At 41.6% G+C, this 13843-nt stretch overlaps 1 long non-coding RNA gene across 1 annotated transcript; it reads right to left on the bottom strand.

The window, feature by feature from the left end:
- Positions 1 to 868: 868 nt before the first annotated feature.
- Positions 869 to 6320, bottom strand: LOC141408671 (uncharacterized). The gene is made up of 2 exons (XR_012424794.1): positions 3992 to 6320; positions 869 to 979 (listed from the first exon to the last, which is right to left on the bottom strand). It is a non-coding gene; the product is annotated as an uncharacterized lncRNA (long non-coding RNA).
- Positions 6321 to 13843: the final 7523 nt, after the last annotated feature.

Below are 13843 nucleotides of genomic sequence, written 5' to 3'. Positions count from 1 at the left end.
GATCACGCCACTGCACTCCTGCGTGGGCGAGAGTGAGACTGTCTCAAAAAAAAGAAAAAAAAAATTACTCTGTGATATGAACTGTAGTTTTAGCCCCAATTGTCAGTTGTTTTTCAATTTTGTTTATGGTGATTTTTAAATCATTTGAACTTTACTATAAAGATACAGAATGATAATATGATACTTTATGGAAAGTTCCAAATTGGCATAAAGATCTCAGCTGGTGAAATGTCTTGACTTACCAGGGCAGTGGAGTGGCGTGCAAAGAACCTGGGCTTTGGGTGTGGCTAAGCCTGGGTTGAATCTTCTGCTTACTAGTGGTGTAGCCTTTCTGAATCTGTCTCCTGATCTGCAACAGGGAACGAAGGTGGCAGAATATGCCACTCTAAAACATGTCTGTCTGGCATAGGGATTAGTTTGAGCTGAAAGCACTTGAAAAATAGCAAATGCAAGGAGAAGCTTTCTTTGAACTCCTCTTATTTGCCTAAAGATAGAAACTCCAAAAGAAACTCAGTTGTCATCAGTCCCCTCCCCGGGAGGTTGATCAACCAGGGAAGATCGACTTTGATCACGAAATAGAGACAAGAAATCAGCACCGCACTCAGACAAACTTTGTCATGAACTATTAATGGGGTTCTGGACACAGTACCCCAAAATATGCTACCTTGGTGATATGGTTTGGCTGTGTCCCCACCCAAATCTCAACTTGAATTTTATCTCCCAGAATTCCCACATGTTGTGGGAGGGACCCATGGGGAAGTAATTGAATCATGGGGGCCAGTCTTTCCCATGATATTCTTGTGATAGTGAATAAGTCTCATGAGATATGATGGGTTTATCAGGGGTTTCCACTTTTGCTTCTTCCTTATTTTTCTCTTGCTGTTGCCATGTAAGAAATGCCTTTTGCCTCCCACCATGATTCTGAGGCCTCCCCAGCCATGTGGAACTGTAAGTCCAGTTAAACCTCTTTTTCTTAAACCTCTTTTTCTTTTTTTTTTTTAAATTTATTTATTATTATTATACTTTAAGTTGTAGGGTACATGTGCATAACGTGCAGTTTTGTTACATATGTATACTTGTGCCATGTTGCTGTGCTGCACCCATCAACTCGTCATTTACATCAGGTATAACTCCCAATGCAATCTCTCCCCCCTCCCCCCTCCCCATGATAGGCCCCGGTGTGTGATGTTCCCCTTCCTGAGTCCGAGTGATCTCATTGTTCAGTTCCCACCTATGAGTGAGAACATGCGGTGTTTGGTTTTCTGTTCTTGTGATAGTTTGCTAAGAATGATGGATTCCAGCTGCATCCAAGTCCCTACAAAGGACTCAAACTCATCCTTTTTTATGGCTGCATAGTATTCCATGGTGTATATGTGCCACATTTTCTTAATCCAATCTGTCACTGATGGACATTTGGGTTGATTCCAAGTCTTTGCTATTGTGAATAGTGCTGCAATAAACATACGTGTGCATGTGTCTTTATAGCAGCATAATTTATAATCCTTTGGGTATATACCCAGTAATGGGATGGCTGGGTCATATGGTACATCTAGTTCTAGATCCTTGAGGAATCGCCACACTGTTTTCCATAATGGTTGAACTAGCTTACAATCCCACCAACAGTGTAAAAGTGTTCCTATTTCTTCACATCCTCTCCAGCACCTGTTGTTTCCTGACTTTTTAATGATTGCCATTCTAACTGGTGTGAGATGGTATCTCATTGTGGTTTTGATTTGCATTTCTCTGATGGCCAGTGATGATGAGCATTTTTTCATGTGTCTGTTGGCTGTATGAATGTCTTCTTTTGAGAAATGTCTGTTCATGTCCTTTGCCCACTTTTTGATGGGGTTGTTTGTTTTTTTCTTGTAAATTTGTTTGAGTTCTTTGTAGGTTCTGGATATTAGCCCTTTGTCAGATGAGTAGATTGCAAAAATTTTCTCCCATTCTGTAGGTTGCCTGTTCACTCTGATGGTAGTGTCTTTTGCTGTGCAGAAGCTCTTTAGTTTAATGAGATCCCATTTGTCAATTTTGGCTTTTGCTGCCGTTGCTTTTGGTGTTTTAGACATGAAATCTTTGCCCATGCCTATGTCCTGAATGGTACTACCTAGGTTTTCCTCTAGGATTTTTATGGTATTAGGTCTAACATTTAAGTCTCTAATCCATCTTGAATTAATTTTCGTATAAGGAGTAAGGAAAGGATCCAGTTTCAGCTTTCTACTTATGGCTAGCCAATTTTCCCAGCACCATTTATTAAATAGGGAATCCTTTCCCCATTTCTTGTTTCTCTCAGGTTTGTCAAAGATCAAATGGCTGTAGATGTGTGGTATTATTTCTGAGGACTCTGTTCTGTTCCATTGGTCTATATCTCTGTTTTGGTACCAGTACCATGCTGTTTTGGTTACTGTAGCCTTGTAGTATAGTTTGAAGTCAGGTAGCGTGATGCCTCCAGCTTTGTTCTTTTGACTTAGGATTGTCTTGGAGATGCGGGCTCTTTTTTGGTTCCATATGAACTTTAAAGCAGTTTTTTCCAATTCTGTGAAGAAACTCATTGGTAGCTTGATGGGGATGGCATTGAATCTATAAATTACCTTGGGCAGTATGGCCATTTTCACAATATTGATTCTTCCTATCCATGAGCATGGTATGTTCTTCCATTTGTTTGTGTCCTCTTTTATTTCACTGAGCAGTGGTTTGTAGTTCTCCTTGAAGAGGTCCTTTACATCCCTTGTAAGTTGGATTCCTAGGTATTTTATTCTCTTTGAAGCAATTGTGAATGGAAGTTCACTCCTGATTTGGCTCTCTGTTTGTCTGTTACTGGTGTATAAGAATGCTTGTGATTTTTGCACATTAATTTTGTATCCTGAGACTTTGCTGAAGTTGCTTATCAGCTTAAGGAGATTTTGGGCTGAGACAATGGGGTTTTCTAAATATACAATCATGTCATCTGCAAACAGGGACAGTTTGACTTCTTCTTTTCCTAACTGAATACCCTTGATTTCTTTCTCTTGCCTGATTGCCCTAGCCAGAACTTCCAACACTATGTTGAATAGGAGTGGTGAGAGAGGGCATCCCTGTCTTGTGCCAGTTTTCAAAGGGAATTTTTCCAGTTTTTGCCCATTCAGTATGATATTGGCTGTGGGTTTGTAATAAATAGCTCTTATTATTTTGAGGTACGTTCCATCAATACCGAATTTATTGAGCGTTTTTAGCATGAAGGGCTGTTGAATTTTGTCAAAAGCCTTTTCTGCATCTATTGAGATAATCATGTGGTTCTTGTCTTTGGTTCTGTTTATATGCTGGATTATGTTTATTGATTTGCGAATGTTGAACCAGCCTTGCATCCCAGGGATGAAGCCCACTTGATCATGGTGGATAAGCTTTTTGATGTGTTGCTGAATCCGGTTTGCCAGGATTTTATTGAGGATTTTTGCATCGATGTTCATCAGAGATATTGGTCTAAAATTCTCTTTTTTTGTTGTGTCCTTGCCAGGCTTTGGTATCAGGATGATATTGGCCTCATAAAATGAGTTAGGGAGGATTCCCTCTTTTTCTATTGATTGGAATAGTTTCAGAAGGAATGGTACCAACTCCTCCTTGTACCTCTGGTAGAATTCAGCTGTGAATCCATCTGGTCCTGGACTTTTTTTGGTTGGTAGGCTATTAATTGTTGCCTCAATTTCAGAGCCTGCTATTGGTCTATTCAGGGATTCAACTTCTTCCTGGTTTAGTCTTGGAAGAGTGTAAGTGTCCAGGAAATTATCCATTTCTTCTAGATTTTCCAGTTTATTTGCGTAGAGGTGTTTATAGTATTCTCTGATGGTAGTTTGTATTTCTGTGGGGTTGGTGGTGATATACCCTTTATCATTTTTAATTGCGTCGATTTGATTCTTCTCTCTTTTCTTCTTTATTAGTCTGGCTAGTGGTCTGTCAGTTTTGTTGATCTTTTCAAAAAACCAACTCCTGGATTCATTGATTTTTTGGAGGGTTAAACCTCTTTTTCTTCCCAGTCTCAGGTATGTCTATCAGCAGCCTGAAAACAGACCAATACAGTAAATTGGTACCGGTAGAGTGGGTACCAGTTTACTGAAAAACACCCGAAAATGTGGAAGTGACTTTGGAACTGGGTAACAGGCAGAGGTTGTAACAGTTTGGAGGGCTCGGAAGAAGACAGGAAAATGTGGGGAAGTTTGGAACTCTCTAGAGACTTGTTGAACGACTTTGCCCAAAATGCTGATAGCAATACGGACAATAAGGTCCAGGCTGAGGTGGTCTCGGATGGAGATGAGGAACTTGTTGGGAACTGGAACACAGATGACTTTTGTTATGTTTTAGCAAAGAGACTGGCAGCATTTTGCCCCTGCCTAGAGATTTGTGGAACTTTGAACTTGGGAGAGATGAGTTAGGGTATCTGGAGGAAGAAATTTCTAAGCATCAAAGCATTCAAGAGGTGATTTGGGTGCTGTTAAAGGCATTCCGTTTTATAAGGGAAACAGAGCATAAAAGTTCAGAAAATTTGCAATGTGATAGAAAAGAAAAACCCATTTTCTGGGGAGAAATTTAAGCCGGCTGCAGAAATTTGCATAAGTAGCAAGAAGCCTAAAGTTAATACCCAAGACCATGGGGAAAATGTCTCCAGGCCATGCCAAAGACCTTCACGGCAGCGCCCCCCCATCACAAGCCCAGAAGCCCAGGAGGAAAAAATGGTTTCATGGGCCAGGACCAGGGTCCCTGTGCTGTGTGCAGCCTAGGGACTTGGTGCCCTATGTCCTAGCCCCTCCAGCCGTGGTTGAAAGGGGCCAACGTACAGCTTGGGCTGTTGCTTCAGAGGGTGGAAGCCCCAAGCCTTGGCAGCTTCCACGTGGTGTTGAGCCTGTGGGTACATAGAAGTTAAGAACTGATGTTTGGGAACCTCTGCCTGGATTTCAGAAGATGCATGGCAATACCTAGATGCCCAGGCAAAAGTTTGCTGCAGGGGCAGGATCCTCATGGAGAACTTCTGCTAGGGCAGTGCAGAAAGGAAATATGGGGTTGGAACCCCCACACAGAGTCCCTATTGGGGCACCGCCTAGTGGAGCTGTGAGAAGAGGGCCACCGTCCTCCAGACCCCAGAATGGTAGATCCACTGACAGCTTCCACTGTGTGCCTGGAAAAGCCACAAACACTCAACACCAGCCCGTGAAAGCAGCCAGGAGGGAGGCTGTACCCTGCAGAGCCACAGGGGCGGAGCTGCCCAAGACCATGGGAACCCACCTTGTGCATCAGTGTGACCCGCATGTGAGACCTGGAGTCAAAGGGGATAATTCTGGAACTTTAAAATTTGACTGCCCTACAGGATTTCGGACTTGCATGGGCCCTGTAACCCCTTTGTTTTGACCAATTTCTTGCATTTGGAATGGCTGTATTTACCCCAGTTGTATCTAGGAAGTAACTAGCTTGCTTTTGATTTTACAGGCTCATAGGCAGAAGGGACTTGCCTTATCTCAGATGAGACGTTGGACTGTGACTTTTGGGTTAATGCTGAAATGAGTTAAGACTTTGCGGGACTGCTGGGAAGGCATAATTGATTTTGAAATGTGAGGACATGAGATTTGAAGGGGCCAGGGGCGGAATGATATTATTTGGCTGTGTCCCAGCCTAAATCTCAACTTGAATTGCATCTCCCAGAATTCCCACATGTTGTGGGAGGGAACCTGGGGGAGGTAATTGATCATGGAGGCCAGTCTTTCCCATGCTATTCTCATGATAGTGAGTAAGTCTCATGAGATGGGTTTATCAGGGATTTCCACTTTTGCTTCTTCCTCATTTTCTCTTGATGCCGCCATGTAAGAAGTGCCTTTCACCTCTCACTATGATTCTGAGGCTTTCCCAGCTATGTGAAACTGTAAGTCCAATTAAACCTTTTTCTTCCCAGTCTCAGGTATGTCTTTATCAGCAGCCTGAAAACTGACTAATACCCTTGGCTTTTGAGAAAACAGCAGAAGCAGGAAGGTTACTCTCTGACCTTCTCCCACCCTTCTCCCCTGAGGTAGGTCAAAAAAGAATCCTCTGACCTTCCTCTGAAGCAGGTTATAAGACCCTCATTTTAGAGGTGGCCTCCCTATACCTGGAGAAAAGGAAATGTCCTTATCTCTGAAGGCACAGGGACACAGAGAAGAATCTGACCAGACAGGCCTTGCTAAATTCCCCTCAGTTTATTACCACTAATTATAACTCCTTTGCCCAATTACACTTCTTCTGCACAACCGTCCACTTCATCAAGTCAAGCATAAAATATACACAGGTTTACTTGTTTCTTTGGGTCTTCATTTCTGAAGGCCCCTATGTCACATAAACTTATATTAAATACATTTGTATATTTTTCTCTTGTTAATCTGCCTCTGTTATAGGGGCTTCAGTCATGAACCTAGCAAGGGATAAAAAAAGGCATCTTTTCTTCCCTGCATTATATCTCCCATTTATTCTTCCAAGGGCCATTCATCTTTCCTAAAAATCACTTAGTCTCCCTTAAGTGGCTGACATGTCTCCTCCCCATCTCCTATTAAAAGAGTATATACACTGTCTAATCTCAGCACATTTGGGGGTATTCACATGTTCCCTGTGACGCCCCCACACACCTAATAATAAAAATTAATAATTGTGGCCAGGCACAGTGGCTCATGCCTATAATCCCAGCACTTTAGAGGGCAGAGGCAGACAGATCGCTTGAGCTCACAAGTTCAAGACCAGGTTGGGCAACATGGCGAAAACCCATCTCTACAAGAAAATACAAAAATGAGCCAGGCATGGTGGCATGTTCCCGTAGTCCCGTCTACTTGGGAGGCTGAGGTAGGAGGATGGTTTGTGGAGGTTTCAGTGAGTCGAGATTACGCCACTGGGAGGGGGAGATTGCAGTGAGTTGAGATTGTGCCACTGCACTCCAGCCTGGTGATAGAAGAAGACCTTGTCTCAAAAATAATAATAATAATAATAATAATAATCGTGTATACTTTTTCTCCCGTTGATCTGCTGGATGTAAGTCTATCTTATTGATCCAGCTACGGAACCTAGGAGGGTAGAGGGAAAAATCTTTCCTCCCCTATAGGATAAAGGACCTACCTCATAGGGTGGTAGTGAGGATGAGAGAAAATGGTGCAGGGCCAGGAGCAGTGCCTGACAGCACCCAGAATCCAACCACTTCCTTCCACCTCCACTGCCACTGCCGTGGGCTGAGCACCATCATCTCCTCACACACACCATGGTCTATTCTGCACAGTGCAGTCACAGATCCTGTTAACATTTAAGTCATATCACATCTGCTCAAAGCTTCCAAACAACTCTCATCTCCTGGAGTAAGAGCCAAGGTCATCACAGTGGCCTCAGAGGTTCACAAGATCATCGCCCACTTCAGTTACTGTCACTGTGTTGACTTTTGTCATGCAAAATTTTTTTGTTCGTGTAGTCAAATTTATCAATTTATCAAGTATTTCTGTAGTAAATGATATAAATCTATATTTTACGGCATCTGAATTTTGTGTCTTGCCTTCCCCATGTGAGAGTAGAGAAAGGATTCTCCCATGTTTTCTTTTCAGTATCATTATGATTTCATATTTTACTTGAAGCTTTGAATAAATCAGATTGAATTAGAATTAGATTGAATTAGACTTATTCTAGTGCGATGTATGAGATAAGGAGTCTAACTTTTTCTTCCCAGAAGACTACCTCATTGTCTCAAATCTATTCATTGAGTAAATGCATGTTTTGCTTTTCAGTGCTAATTGGGGTTCTATTCTTTGACTATATCACAATGTATTTGCTAATCCCCTATTGCTGGGCACCAAGATGATTTCTCTTGTTTTTTGCTATTTTAAACAGTGCTGAAGTATACAATAGTGAGTTTCTGGTTACAATGTTGAACCTTGAACTAAATATTTAAGGATGATTCTCAACTATATAATTGTACTCTCAAATTCTATGGAAATAAAAATGAGAAAGGAAGAACAAGTAGTCATACCTTATCTTCTGCTTTAGAACTCATTAGAATTGAGCAGTTTCAGGAAGGCCACTGAACTGTGAGTTATAGAGACAGAAAAGTTGCAGATTAGTTTGAGGGAAGTTTAATAAGTTGGAAAGTTGGTACTTTTTCTAAATCATACCTGAAATCCCATCATTTGTTTCTTCAGGTTGTGACTTCGCATCTCCGAGAATACTTTGTAAAAATGGAAATGTCTTTGGGTGCATGATACTGAGGATTTGGCACTGGTATGTCATACAGGATTGGTTTCACATATGACTACCAATGTGAAACCTGGCTGAGATTGAAGGGTTAAAAGAATTTTGAGTAGCCATTGAGGAAAAAAATGTAGAAAAATATCTAGTCAATAGTTTGTCACTGTGGGCAGAATCTTATCCAATCAATTTGGCTTTGGATACTAGAACAAGCTTTAGTCCAGCCCAGAAAGGTAAGAGAGGAAGGCAGGAAATTCTGGTCCTTCCCAGTGTGGGGGCTGCACTGGGCTGAGATGTCATACCTCAGAGGAAGTGATACCATCCTATCACGGACTGCAGAGTCCAGCGGCACAAGTCACTCATCCTTTCCTCTCATAAACTGTAAAGGGACATTCAGCTACTATTGGTATGTAGCTGAGAGGCGGGCAGGAGGTGGCGGTTATTTAAAGGCAGACGGCTATTTCCCAAATGTTAAGTAGAAACATAAAAAATACTAATTGGATAGTCAGATCAACTGATTGTAGTAACAGGGTTTTGTTTCAGCTCTTCACTGAAGAATTATAACTCAAACTTGTCAAGTTGAATAGTGGCAAGAAGACCCCACCTTCATTCCCACCCGCTTCAATAAATCAGCTGCCTGTTTGCTACGGTCATAGGGAATAACAAATTTCCATTTTAATGGCAAGTAGATCTTTAGTCAAGGGTTGTATGATTAGCAAAAAGAAGAAGGAGAAGGAGGAGGAGGAGGAAGAAGGAGGAGGAGGGGGAGGAGGGAGAAAGGAGGGGGAGGGAATGAAGGAGAAGTAGAAGAAGGACGAGGAAGAAGAAGAAAAGAAGGAGAAGGAGGAGAAGAAGAAGAAAGACGAAGAAGAAGAAGAATTTTTTATTTATTTTTTATTTTTGAGATGGAGTCTCGCCCTGTCTCCAAGCTGGAGTGCAGTGGCGCAATCTCGGCTCACCGCAACCTCCGCCTCCTGGGTCAAGCGATTCTCCTGCCTCAGTCTCCCAAGTAGCTAGAAGAATTATTTAATAAAATAAATCTTATGAGACCCAGGCCTTTGAGAGCCTTAACTGAAGGCCAAAAAAAAATGTTATTAAGAGGCCAACCCAGCTTATGTTTTTCTCTGGGGTCTTGAAGTCTCTTCCACTTCTCCTGATTCTACCTGCAGTTTGAAACTGCTGTGTCATCTGGCCCATTGGTGGCTCCAAACAGCCACAGGCAAATGGGAAGCTTGGCCCCTGAATTCAAATGTCATTTGTGTCCAATGACTCCAGCAAACTCTCTCAGCTTATTTGGGTCCTGAATCCAAATGCCAGTGTCTAGCTCATTAATAATCGTCTTGGGGCTAGTTTCATGCCAAACGAGCATGGGGTTGGAACGAACCTTAGCTTTCTCATCTACTAGTTTTGCAGTGGCCTAACCTCTCTGAGCCTCAGTTGACCCAACTGTAAAATTGGGGTAGTACAGATTCACAGTTCTTATCTGAAACCCTTGGATCAGATGAGTTTTAGAATTAAGAATTTTTCCCCCCAAAATACTGTGCTTCGACCTGCAGGTTGAATCTGCTTTCTCATCTGGCCCATTGATGGCTCCAAACAGCCACATGCAAATAGGGAAACTTGGCCCCTGAATTCAAATGTCGTATGTGCCCAGTGCCTCCAGCAAACCCTTTCAGCTTATTTGGGTCCTGAATCCAAATTCCAGGAAGAGAGAATTGCACTGGTCTAGCTCAGATCAGTACTTATACTTGGCCAATAAGCATATATCTCCTTTTTCCAAGATAGCATTTTCTCGTTTCTTCTTAAACTTTCTACCCCAACTTCTAGCTTAAGGCCTCCTTCATCTCATACTGCAAACTGCCCTCCATTTATTTTATTAAACAGCATCTCACTCTCTTAGTGTTTCACCCGGGATTCTGTCATGACTGACTCATCCTTCATCCTCAGTATCTTTTTTTTTGAGACCAAGTCTGGCTCTGTCACCGAGGCTGGAGTGCAGTGGTGTAATCTCGGCTCACTGCAACCTTCATCTCTTAGGCTCAAGCCATCCTCCCACCTCAGCCTCCCAAGTAGTTGGGACTACTGGTGCACACCACCACATCCAGCTTATTTTGTATTATTTTGTATTTTTTGTAGAGACAGAGTTTTGCCATGTTGCCCAGGCTTGTCTCGAACTCATGAGCTCAAGTGATCCACCCGCCTCAGCCTCCCAAAGTGTTAGAATTACAGGCGTGAGCCACCACCTGTAATCCCATCCTCAGTATCTTTACAAGAGAACTGTCAGCAGAGGCTGGTCTGGGGTCTTGGAAGACTCCAGGTTCCGGCTCCAGGTGCCCAGTGGAAGTGGAGAATGGCATCTCTGGCCAGGCTTACGGAAGGGTGGAGAGTGGTCACGTGCCTAATGAAGGAACAACAGTTTCTTTATCATTCATTTAAAAAGAAAATGGTCATTTCAAAGTTTATATCCTATCTCTAAAGAATGTACAGAAGCAAAGCTGGAGGTAACTTAAGCCAACATTGGCTATCAAGGTGCCCCACAACATGTGGAGCAGCAGGAGCCACGGCAGCCCTGGGGCCTCATGGGAATCAGGGAGTCACCCGTGCAGGGGCTACTCTGTCTGTCGCTGGTCCCAGAGTCAGGAAAAGGCCTCCGGGTGTTGATGGGTAGGGTTCACCCTCTCAGGTTTCTGCATGTGGTGGGAACTTGGCCGGCATTTCCTTTCCCACCTGCTGGGGCAAGGCCTCCAATTAGCTGGGCGCAGTAGCTCACACCTGTAATCCTAGCACTTTAGAAGGCTGAGGTGGGAGGATCACTTGAAACCAGGATATCAAGATCAGCCTGGGCAACAACAAAAGGTTATCTGCCAATGAATAGGAAAACCACCAATGTACGTGAGACCCACAGTTGCTGCACTCAGTGAACCTGGTGCCTTCTCTTCACCTGATTATACCTGGTCCTTGTCATACCCAGGATGGCTCTCCTCACTACACCTATTCCCTGACCATACCAAGGTATTTGTTGATAATACAAATTCTTGGGCCCCAGGCCAAACCTACTGAATCCGAATGTATAGGGACAAGGGCCTGGAAACCTTCATTTTGAACCAACACGTGTGGCGATTCTTATGAAGACTGGATTCGTCCTCTTCATTCTTACCTTACTTTTCCAGAAGTCAAGTCTTCATGATGAGCTGCTATTGCTCATGCTGAATGCTCTGCTTGAAATTTTTGAGTTTTCATATGGAAAATAAATTATTCTTCTTCTTCCAAGCTTAGATGTCACTTCCGTGAAGGATTCACCACCACACTTAGCCCTCTGTAATCTCTGCGGACTATATACCCAAGAGAACCTAGTTTCCCCCTTAAACACCCTTAGCTCTCTATACATCTGTCATAAACGTAATATATTGTCTATGTATTGCCTCTCACCTACCATCCCAGACTGTGAGTTCTTCAAAGAGATGAAAGTTATTTTTAACCCTCAGAACTGACCTGTACCTGGTATTTATTATGCATTTGATGAAATGTTGCTTAAATGAATGTTGATTAAAACTTACAACTTCATGATTAGTAAATTAAATATGACTTAATAGGCCATTATTTTATGCTTTCTGCACATACAGATTTCTATCTTTCAAAAAACCAACTAATTAACCATTTTTAAGTATGAAATTTACAAAGACATAAAAAGCATAAGAGAACAGCCAAGTACACTTCAGAGCAAACTAATTACAATTTCTTTTGGATTAAATTATGCCATGTTAAATGGTCTACAGTACTACAAAACAACATTAAATGAATATTTTATATGCATTTATACTGACTTATTTAATCAGGGCAATAATTTTCTAGGGAATGTGAAGATTTTCTATGAGTCTCATCATGAGTTTCCTCCATAAGTTACAATAAATAATACATCCATAAGAGATTGCAAAATTGTCCTGGATGACATATAAAGCCTATTACCCAGCTTTAATAAATAAACAACCTAAACTCCATAGCTTCTCTTTTACCCCCATGTTTCTGAGTCACTAGCATGAGATTTTACAGGATGGATAGCATGCCATTGCATTATGCCAGGACATATTGGCCTATGATGCTGGAGGGTTTGTTGTGGTTATATAAATTAGTCCAAAATACATAGGTTGCCAATTCATCTTTAATAGTTCTACTAAGAAAGTTTATGAATTGAAAGAAGTGTGTGCACTTGTATTTCTGAGCGCCTTAATTTATCCTTTTGAGTATCCTTTTGAGGTAGGAGACAGGCAGGACTTGTTTTCTGGTCACAACCTTGCTGACCAAATCAGGATCTGGTCTAAACAGGATGAAGTGAAGAAACTGGTAGGAACCAGCAGATGGCTACCAAAGCAATCCATAGATGCCTTCATTGCTCATTAGCATAAGACACTCCCACCAGCACCATGACAATTTACAAAAGCTATGACAATGACCTAGAAGTTACCACCCCTTTGCTAGAAAATCCTAAACTGCCCTTCAATTTGCATTCACCTACCCCTTAATTTGCATGTAATTAAAAGTGGGTTTAAGTGAGTATACAGTTGCCAAGAACCCATATGTTGTCAACTTTAGTTGCACTGCCTATGAGTTATCCCTGCTCTGTAGGGAGCAGTACTATTCAATAAAAGATGCTGTCTAACACTGAATTATTTCCCGGATAACCTTCCTGGGCAAAGCTCCAATTTGAGGGTTCATCTGTTCTGTAATATTTTGATAAATTAAGCCTTTCTTGCCTTTATCTGTTTCTGTGCTTCGGTCAAGGTTTTCAAAGTGCTTTACAAACACAAAGCCATCCTTCACTTGTTCCTTAACTCAGGTGCGGATGAAACCAACTTTTGTGGAAGAAAAACAAAAACAAAAATCACCAAGGCCATTTGAAGTCTCTCAAGTGTTCCAGGACAGTAAATTTAGAAATTTGGAAAACACACACACACAAACAGAATTCTTACTTGGGTTATTCATTTATGGGTTTTATTGGACAGCAGTTAACCAAAAGTCTGATCTGGAGAGTGACCCAGACTAAAAGGACAGAAGTTAATTTCACAGTGAAGCGACAAGTTCCAGTTTTCAAGCGAGTGGATGTCATCTGACCGAATGACAATCTTCCAGGGCCATTATTTCTGCAGTTTGATTTGACTGCTTATGACTTTGGGTTCTCTTTCTACAGACAGGGAACAAATGTTTGCTTGCTCTCTACAGAATCCAGGCAATAGCAGAGGGTTCAAGTGGACTATGAAATTCTATGTGATCTGTTTTTGTTTTTTTTTTTTAATTGCATTTTGTACTGGCAAGAAAACATTTATTTTTTACTTTTTTTAGTTACCACTGAAGAATTTCCCAACAAAGTTTTTGTTAATAGAGAAAATGCTTTTAGCTCTCTATCTATATTCCTGCTCCAAAATTTAGATTCAACTATTATAGAAGCATGAACCATTTTTTAAGTATGATAAATGCAATGTAGTCTTACAATGATGTGGTAGTAGGTTAGGGTCGGGCTGGAGATAAAAGTGGTAAGTCTGAATTAGTTTAAAATATTAATCACACTTTAAAATGCTGTCCTATCAAAGACAGAGAACATTTCTCTTTTGTCCTATTTTAAAATAAGATGAAAACAAAATAA

Source organism: Macaca fascicularis, chromosome 15, assembly GCF_037993035.2.
Source record: "Macaca fascicularis isolate 582-1 chromosome 15, T2T-MFA8v1.1".
NCBI classification, from domain to species: Eukaryota; Metazoa; Chordata; class Mammalia; order Primates; family Cercopithecidae; genus Macaca; species Macaca fascicularis.
The sequence above is the reverse complement of the archived record's forward strand: the minus strand, read 5'-3'. Positions and strand labels throughout refer to the sequence as shown.